We start from the raw sequence: 9,131 nt of genomic DNA on the forward strand, positions 1-9,131 counted from the left end.
AAGGTCGGGAAGGCACAGTTCAGACAGGTGTGGGCAGAATGGGTGTGCAGCCATTTCCAGTCATTCTCCGGCTTGGAGGCAACTCTTTAGCACAGACCCAGTTAATTGTTGCAGAGTGGTAATGACCGACTGTGGAACGCCTCAAAGAGAGCTCTTTCTATTTATTTTTTAAAAACTGAACTGTTGCAATATAATTTTTGATGTTATGCTTGATTCAAAAAATTCACTTACAATGTCTTGTATGTGTTATTAGGTACCCAAAACCATGTAGTATTGGAGTTGCAAGTCCCCACTTGCCCCCACCCAGCAGAGTGCCTATGAAGGGAATGCACTCGCCCAGGCCACAACTAATCAATAGTCAGGTGAAGAAAGAGCCCAGAAGCTCAAGACTCCTTTACTCCTCTCATCCTACATAACTTCCATAAATGTACAGTCATCCCTTGATATCTGCTTCTGGTTGGTCCTAGGACCCCGAGCAGATACTGCAAATGGTCCAGGCTCTCATAGTCCGCCCTCTGTGGGATGCTGAACCTGCAGATATGGAGGGCTGACAGTGTATGAAATGGGCACAATGATTTTGAGAATACGGAACTAGTACTGAAAGGTATTTGTAACCCTATTTAATAGTTATTTGTGTAAAATGAACACATTGGGCAGAAACATAAGACACTGAATTTTCTGAGTATCTAGCACAAGTAAAAGGCTAGAGTAATATTTATAAAACGTGCAAGCATTTATAAAATGCTTGCACTCAAACAGGGATTCTGGTTGATCAACAGGTGGCAGTATTTCCCTGCCTAATACTGTTCGTGCACCTCTGGGTTAAATGCTGATAAAGAGCTTTAGAAATGCTAGCAGCCTGAAAGGATGAGCTACTCCCGGGCAGTGTGCTGGGGGTGCCCCTGCACCTACCTGCCTGCATTGTAATAGAAGCGTCACCTGGCAAAGTACCCTCTGCCGAAACAATTGGCCCTCATGTCTCTGCGGCGAAAGAATTGAGGAGAAAAGAGGACAGTGCTGACCAGGCTAGATCGTTACTTCAAGTGTAATTTATAAAATACTTTGAAATATATCTTTTCCATTTGCTTTGAACTTAAAAATGCAGTGGGGCATACTTGAGACAGGAGGTGAGATTTGGGCAGGTGTTCCCAGTGGCGGCTGGTGCAGTGTGGGGACTGTTTTGTGGCCACTGTCTTGTAACCAGGATGGAGCCAGCAGAGTCACTGGCCTAGAGGGACAGGTTAGGCAGAGAAGAACGAAGGAGGACAAACCACACTATCGCACACATATCATTGCATCCTGCTGTGTGCCCCAGCCAGCCAAAAAAACTAAAAATAGCAAGGATAATAGTAAACACCTACTGCGACCTTTCTATGTGCCAGGCTTTTCACATTAACTGTCTGATTTCTTACAACCACCTGTGATGTAGATACTGTTATTAAACCCATTTGACAGATGAGAAATTCAAGTTTCAGAGACAGACAGTTGACCGTGTAACTAGTAATGGGGCCAGACTGTGAATGGCAAAATCAGGGAGTCTGATTCTGAGCTCTGCCTCTGGTTGGCTGATTCCAGCTCTCTGACCCAAGGAGACCTTCAGGCCTTGTGGAGCCCAGGCCAGCTGCATCATTCAGGTCAGTCCCTGTTTCTTTAGAAAGAGTAGTGCTGTCTGTTGAAGGAGGAACTCTGTGGAGTTAGCTTCCGGTGCCCAAGCAGGGCTGCCAATCCAGGAGTATTATCACTGGTGAGAATTACACTCACCTTTTTGAATAACAAGCACAGATTCTTATGTTTGCACTAAATAGCAGGGGTCAATACCCAGAGTAAAAGTGTTCTGTGTTTTGTGGGCAATCCCCCAGGGCTGTATGGGATCCCCACTATCAAGGAGGTACCAGAGGAGCAACTGTCTAAGCTTTAATTTAATGTAAACAACACTGAAGCCATTTCAAGCTTGAGGAGCTCTTGTGAGGGTCTGCAGACTGAGGAGCAGCATTGTCTGGCAGACACCGATGAGCAGTGATCAATCTGGGATAAAACACCTCACCTTGGTATTCGGTTTTTTTGTTGCCTTATCTACTCCACCGAATCGGGTTTAGATCTTCATTCGTTCATCCTTTTGAAAGTATTTACATCTTAGGCACCAAGCTCTGTGCTCAGCGTGAGAAGAATAATAACAATAATAGCAGGAGCAGCACTAATATTTATTAAACGCTTATTATATACCAGGTTCTGGACCAGGTATCTTTAAGTATTAGGAAGCTGTGTCTGCTCTGCTTTCATAGTGGGTGGCTACGGTCTCTCTGAAGTCTTAGCAAACCCTGTGAGGAAGGCACTATTCGTATCCTTATTTGCCTGTGGAGAAATTTAGGCCCAGAAAGGTTAAGTAACATGTCCAAGGTAATGTTGGTAGAACATATGGATCTAGGACTTGAGCTCGGTAGTCTGAGTCCTTGGGTTCAACCACTGAGCTCTTACTATGCTGAATATGTATGGCATGTGAATGACTGTCCCTTAGGAAGGTCTACAAAGTGGTTATCAAAGAAGATGAACAGCAATCATCAGAAAAAAGGTAGAGCCATCTTTGTGATGGAGCCAGGATTTGAACTTAGATGTGTCTAACTCCAGAGGCTGGCTCTAATCAGTTGTGCTACACTGCCTGGTGGAATGTGCAGTAGGATGCAAGTTTGGGAACTACAACAAAAGCTGGAATGAGAGTGGACAAGACAAGCTAGCGGTTTGTTTCTCTTACATCACAGTCCAGGGCTGTGATGTAAGATGTATTGTGATGTGACGTATTTCTCTTACATCACAGTCCAGGGCTGTGTGGTGGTTCCGTGGTGGTGGTGGACACTGGGCTCCTTTCATCTCAGCATACTGCTACCCTCAAAACTCAGCTTCCATCTTATGTGTAAGCTGCTCTAATACCAATGACCAGCTCTGTGTCCCAGCTTTGGGAAAGGAGGAAGGGGAAGAGGAAAGCAGTCTCCTTCCCTTTGAGGCCACCATCTGGAAGTCGTTCACACCATTTCCTTTTATGTGACCATTGTCAGCACTTAGTCACGTGGCTGTGCCAAACTGCAAGGGAGGTGGGGGCATACAGTGGGAATACGAACAGCTGAGGGTCTGTCGGAAGACTAGAGCTTAGAGAATTTGAGGCAGCGCATAATATATCCCTAATAGATTATTATTATATGCTGGAGACACAATGCAACTTTGGAGTTAGGCAATGTGCCTTTTTTTTTTTGACCACTCGTCTTGCAGGATTTAACCCAGACCCTTGGCAGTGAAAGCACTGACTCCTAACCGCTGGATCACCAGGGAATTCCCAATAATCTGCCATTTTCTATCTGTGGGGGCTTGGTCTTTTTTAAAAAAGAAAATTTATTTATTTTCTTTCTTTCTGCCTGGAGTCGTCGTTGAGGCATGTGAACTCTTAGCTGTGGCATGTGGGATTTAGTTCCGTGACCAGGGGTCCAAACCCATGCCTGCTGCATTGGGAGTGCAGAGTCTAAACCACTGGACCACCAGGGAAGTCCCAGGAACTTGGTCTTACTATGCCCTCTCTGAGAGCTTGTTTTCTCACTTGGTGAAGTAGGAAGGTGGGTCTTCAATTTCAGGGTCTCAAATCCCTTCAGAAACCCCGATTCAGAAATTCCAGGCTGGACCTCAGGAGTCTGCATTTGAAGAAGCCTCCAGGTGATTTTAGGGGAGGTGATCTGGTGGCCTCAGGCTTGCTGGCCCTGCTCAGAGAAGCCAGTGGATTTTTAAAAACATAAGCATTGATTTCATTTTATTTTATAATAATTTTTAAAACTAGTAACTAATAGGGGACAGAGTAAGCCACTGGTCATGTTGAGCCGTCCCTGTGACCCAGTGAAAGTCCCAGTCTTCAACACCAACCTGGGCACCAGCCCGCTTCCCAACCTGCAGAAGTGTGGGCTTGTTGATTTGATTTTTTGTTGATGTTTCATGTCCCTGGTTGAGGAAGATCCCCTGGAGGAGGGCATGGCAACCCACTCTAGTATTCTTGCCTGGAAAAATTCTATGGACAGAGGAGCTTGGCGGGCTACAGTCCATGAGGTCGCAGAATCGGACAGGACTGAAGCAACTTAGCACACATGCAGGCATGTTCCCAAATATAAAATAATTTGAAAAGAAAGGATGACTTACTTCTGACTTCACACATTTCAAACCTCGATTCTCCTTCACTACCCTACTCTTCCAGTGTGTGCTCACATTGCTACATAGCTCCTGACCCTGCACTTCTGTGTCAGGAGGGCAAGGGAGAATGCCCAGTGAGCAGTGGCAGATTTCCTGCAAGCCCTTCCTCAGGGTAGCTAGCAAGAGTCTAACAAGACATGGAAGAAATTGTGGACCACATAAAATGTCCCATGAAGCCCAATTAAATGTTTAGCCTGGGGCCCAGGACAGAGGCCCACCTCCTTTGCTAAGAGGTAGGAAACACAAGGGGCTTCCCAGGTGGTGCTAGTGGTAAAGAACCCTCTTGCCAGTGCAGGAGGTGTAAGAGGTGCAGGTTCGATCCCTGGGTTGGAAAGATCCCCTGGAGGAAGAAATAGCAAGCCACTCCAGTATTCTTGCCTAGAGAATCCCATGGAGAGAGGAGCCTGACTGGCTATGGTCCATTAGGGTTGCAAACAGTGAGACACGACTGAAGGGACTCAGCAGGTATGCACAGGAAACACAGGCTCTCAAATAAAAACAGCTTGGGAAAGGGTTGTCTCCCCGTTAATGGTGATTTCTGTCCCCAGGAGAAGGAAGGCAAACTCTCTCATGGTCCAGAAGAAGAGTGTGTGAGAGGAGGGGAGTTGGGGCCTAAGGTCTAGTGTGGACTGGTATCACTGTGGTCCAGCCTGACAGCTCTAGTCTTGGGACTGGTTTCTCAGCAGAGCTGCCTGTGTCAGGAAATTACTTCTTGACAAATTAGAGGTGATAATGGGAGAATACCCGGCTGTGCTTTGAGAGCACTGAGAAGGCAGTGGGACAGAAGAGAGAATTTCTTTGCTTGTCTCTGCCAAGCCAAGAATGTAGGTCAGATTGGCTTATACGGAAATTGGGGTTTAGGAAGTCACAAGGAGACATCCTGCTCAGGGGCTCAGTATTATATTTAATGTTTTGGGGGGCTGCAAATTGGCTGTTGGAGATGAAGAGTCAGGCTGGCTGGTTTGTAAGGTCTAACTTTCTGGAATGATTGTGTGTGGGTTAAAGCACAGACCCTGCAGCAGGGCAAGGACCCTTGGGAGGGGTAACACACCATCCTACCACGTTTACTATACACCATGGTGAGAATTCGTTCATCAGCTCGTTCCATAGACCAGATGTCTGTAACTATCAGGAAGGAGACCAGCGCTGGCAAGTGTGAGGGGGTATAGGATGGGAGAGTTCAGAGCTCTGTCCTTGCCCTCTCCCCTTTTCCCTCAAGGTGAGGGGCTCTAGCAGCCTGTGAGGATCAGGAATGAGGGGCAGCATAAAGCGGGGTGAAGTTGTAAGCGTGTCAAAGAGAAATTTTGTTGCAGACCCACCCGTGTCAGTCCCGAACAAGGATTCTCCTGCCCAGCGGTGCCTTCTATTTGTGCCAACAGAATGAAACCGGGCTTGATTCAGAAGCAAAGGAAAGCTTCATTGTCCAATCAGAGAATGAATGGAGAGATGTGAACCTGTACTGCAGCACAAGCTCTCCCCATGGGTCATGGGCAGGCCTACTTTATAAGGCTCTTGGAGCCATCAGTGGGGAGGCGGGAGGGGTAGAGCTCTCGCGCCACTGCGCGGCATCGCGATACCAGGCGCAGCGTGTCTGCCCGCCGCCGCCGCCATGTTGAAGCGCTGTGTTGCGCCCAGCACCTGTGTACGCAACCTGCCTGGCTGAGGGGCTGGGCGCAGCTGGTTCATACTAGGAACTGTGGTTGGAAGCGCGGAGTGCACTTCAGGTGAAACCACACAAGCGCAAAGGAAAAGGAAACAAGGTTAGGCTTTATTTTATTACCCAGATCCTATTTTTATAATATTTCCCAGGAATTGCTAATGTGCTTCACCGATGACAAATTCAGTTGCTTCAAGAACTGGTCTACAGCTGACCTGGAGTCCCCTCAAGTCGTATATAGCTTCTGTTGCCAGAAGCCTTACTGAGGTGGGAGGGAAGCGATGCCGGTTCCAAGATCTGGTGCTAACGTGACTGTCCTCAGGACTCCCCAGGAGCTGGGCCATCTCAAGAGGTAGCAGCACTGGCAGTGACCATTCAGTGCGCCAAGCTTGCCTCTTTCTTTTCCCCACGCCCCATCCTTCACGTTTCTTTCCTTCCTCAAATATCCGTCGAACACCTGTCACTCTCCAGGTGCTGGGGGACAGACGTGAACACACACACACACACACCGAATCCCTGTCCTCAAGGGCTTACATTCACAGGAGATGAGATTCACAGACAGACACCTTACTAGGTATTTGTCTCGAATCCTCCTAACAGCTCTGCAAACTGGGATTACTATTTCCATTTTACCAACAAGGCAATATTACCTAGGACGGGGTCTAAAGCATATTCTTATTCTGCAGGATGAATGAGTGAATAAACTAGTGAACAAACAAACGAATGAACAGAGACAGCAAAGATGTAAATGGCTGACACAGGACCACCCAGCCTCTGGGGACATAGCCTTGGTCTGGCTCCCTGGTTGGCCTTTCAGACCAGGTGGGGGTAGAGTAGCTGATTCTGGAAATGAAGGCAGGTAGACATCTCCCTGCTGAACTCATTAATGATTTCACCCTAGTCCTTCTCCTTTCTTTTTGTCAATCTCTCCTTCTCCCTTCTTCTTTCCTATTCCCCATCCATTTCTTCCTCTTCCTGTCTGCTGCTCGGTCAACAGCAAGGCTGTCCTTCCCAGGAGTCTTCAGGCCTATAGAATCAGCTGCCTCCTATACAGTGGTGTGAGGGGATGAGGGAGCCGAGGAGAAGGAAAGAGAATCCAGTCATTCTCCCCTTGGTCCCACATACCCAAGGAAAGGGCATGAGACAGGGCTTGTAAAAACTGATAGAACAGTTGGACTGGAATATATCCCCCCAAATTTACACATTGAAATCTTAACCTCTAGTACTGATAATGTGAATGTGTCAGGAGATTGTGTTTAAAGAGGTGATCAAATTAAAATGAGGCTGTTAGTGTGGGCCCTAATTCAATATGGTGCCCTAATTCAATAAGAAGAGGCCCTGAAGACACACAGAGAGACTCCAAGGTCATACGTGTATGTAGTGGTGACCATTCTGCAGAGGCAGCAAGAAGGTGGCTACTTGCAAGTCAAGGAGAGATGTTTTAGGAGAAACCAAATCTGCCAATACCCTGATCTTGGACTTCCAACCTCTAGAACTGAGAGAAAAAAGTCTGTTGTGTAAGGCACGCAGTCTGGGGTGCCGTTTTGTAATGGCAGCCCTAGCAGACTAACATAACTCTCATTCTCACATTCTCAAATAGCTTATCTGTAGAATTAAGTGTCTGAAGAAATGACCACTCACACACACTCTTTGAGGCAGACATTCAAACCGAGCAGTTTCTACAAGTTTCATGTACTGGGAGCAACTCATTTCTCATCTCAGCTTCAGATAATTGCATTAGTGCTGATCACACTTCAGCAGACACACTCCAGATCCCCCTGGAGGACTTGATGAGACTGAGATTCAGGTCCCAGTTTCTGATGCAGTGGGTATGGGGCACAGCCTGAGAATCTGCTTTAATTCCCAGTTTCTAGGGTGCTGCGGATGCTGGTGCTATGGGCTGGGTACTCTACTTGGAGAAGCAAAGAATTGTATTTTAATTCTACCATTCAGTTTTTAAGTGGCTTCTGCTTGTTTAAAATGTCTCAGAGGACACTTAGGAAGCCTTCTTCCCCAAGTCCTCTAGTGGGGAGTGGGCACTGTGAGTCAGCATGCATAGCTGGGTGGTCTGGGACCCCATTTATCAGACCCCCTGGCCCTGCCCACCAGAGAGGGTTGATAGAGGTGTGGTCATCTGAAAGGGCAGGATTGCAGGGCCTGGGGGGCCAAGGAACAGGGTAAATGGCTGTCATGCATCCATGACTATTCTGAGGCCAAGAATTTATGTAACTGGAACACAGAGTCTTAACTCCCAGGGCCAGAGAGGGATTTGGGTCAACAGGAAGTTGAAAATGGAACTAAAATGAGCCCGAGGAGCTCCACTCACGTGAAGCAGAACTTGCTTGGCCTCCAAGTGGACAGTATGAACTAGGAAATAATTAAATGTTGTTTGGTGTTCATGCAACCTGCAGGTTGGGACATTCACTCAGGAGTGAATTCAACTCAGCTGGGAGCAGCTGCCAGCAGCAGTCATGTCCATTTCATGAAAGTTCTGACTAATTGAAATAGTAGATTATTCCAAGGTCAAAAACTTTTTTTCCATTTTATTGCATATGAAAAGGAAGCTTACAGAGGTGTCATTTTTCAAAAACCAGAGGGACACTTAGTGCTTTGGTTGAATCTTTCACTGGTAAAGAATTCACTAATACCCCCATCTTGCTGCCCTCCCCAGAGGAAGCCACTTCTGGAGTGTTTCTTTTCAGATCTTTTCTATCCATTTGGTGTAACTAGTACCTTTAGAACATTTTTTGCCAGGCTGTGAATTTCTTGAGAGCATTAGCATGTCTTATTCATTTTACTGGACCTAGCATGAGCTAGGTGTTCAACAGCGTGCCTCGAATGAGTTGAGTAAAGAAATATATGAAATGAGCTGATTAATTTTTAGCGAAGTGGGTAGGAGTGAGGCCAACAGGATTAGCTACTAAGAGGCCGGGAAGCATAGATACTCTTTCCTACTGAAGTAATGTTGATGTTAATTTCCTTCAAAACAAAACCCTGACATTTGTAGAGCTTCACAGTGCACCTTTTCTTGTTGAAGAGGCCTGCCACTATTTCCACATCTCACAGACCCCTTTGTCACAACTTTACCTCATATGTGGGTCTGAGAGAGAACCACAGACGTGCGTCCCAGCTTTGAGTGTGGCTCTGTCTGAAGCAGGTGTGAGCTGCCCCTCTCCCTCAAGTACTTGCCTTTTGGGGGGTGACTTTGAAAATGAGAGCTAGATTTCCACTGCTAACACTCCACAACAGCTCC

This window comes from Muntiacus reevesi, chromosome 19 (assembly GCF_963930625.1).
Source record: "Muntiacus reevesi chromosome 19, mMunRee1.1, whole genome shotgun sequence".
Classification (NCBI taxonomy): domain Eukaryota; kingdom Metazoa; phylum Chordata; class Mammalia; order Artiodactyla; family Cervidae; genus Muntiacus; species Muntiacus reevesi.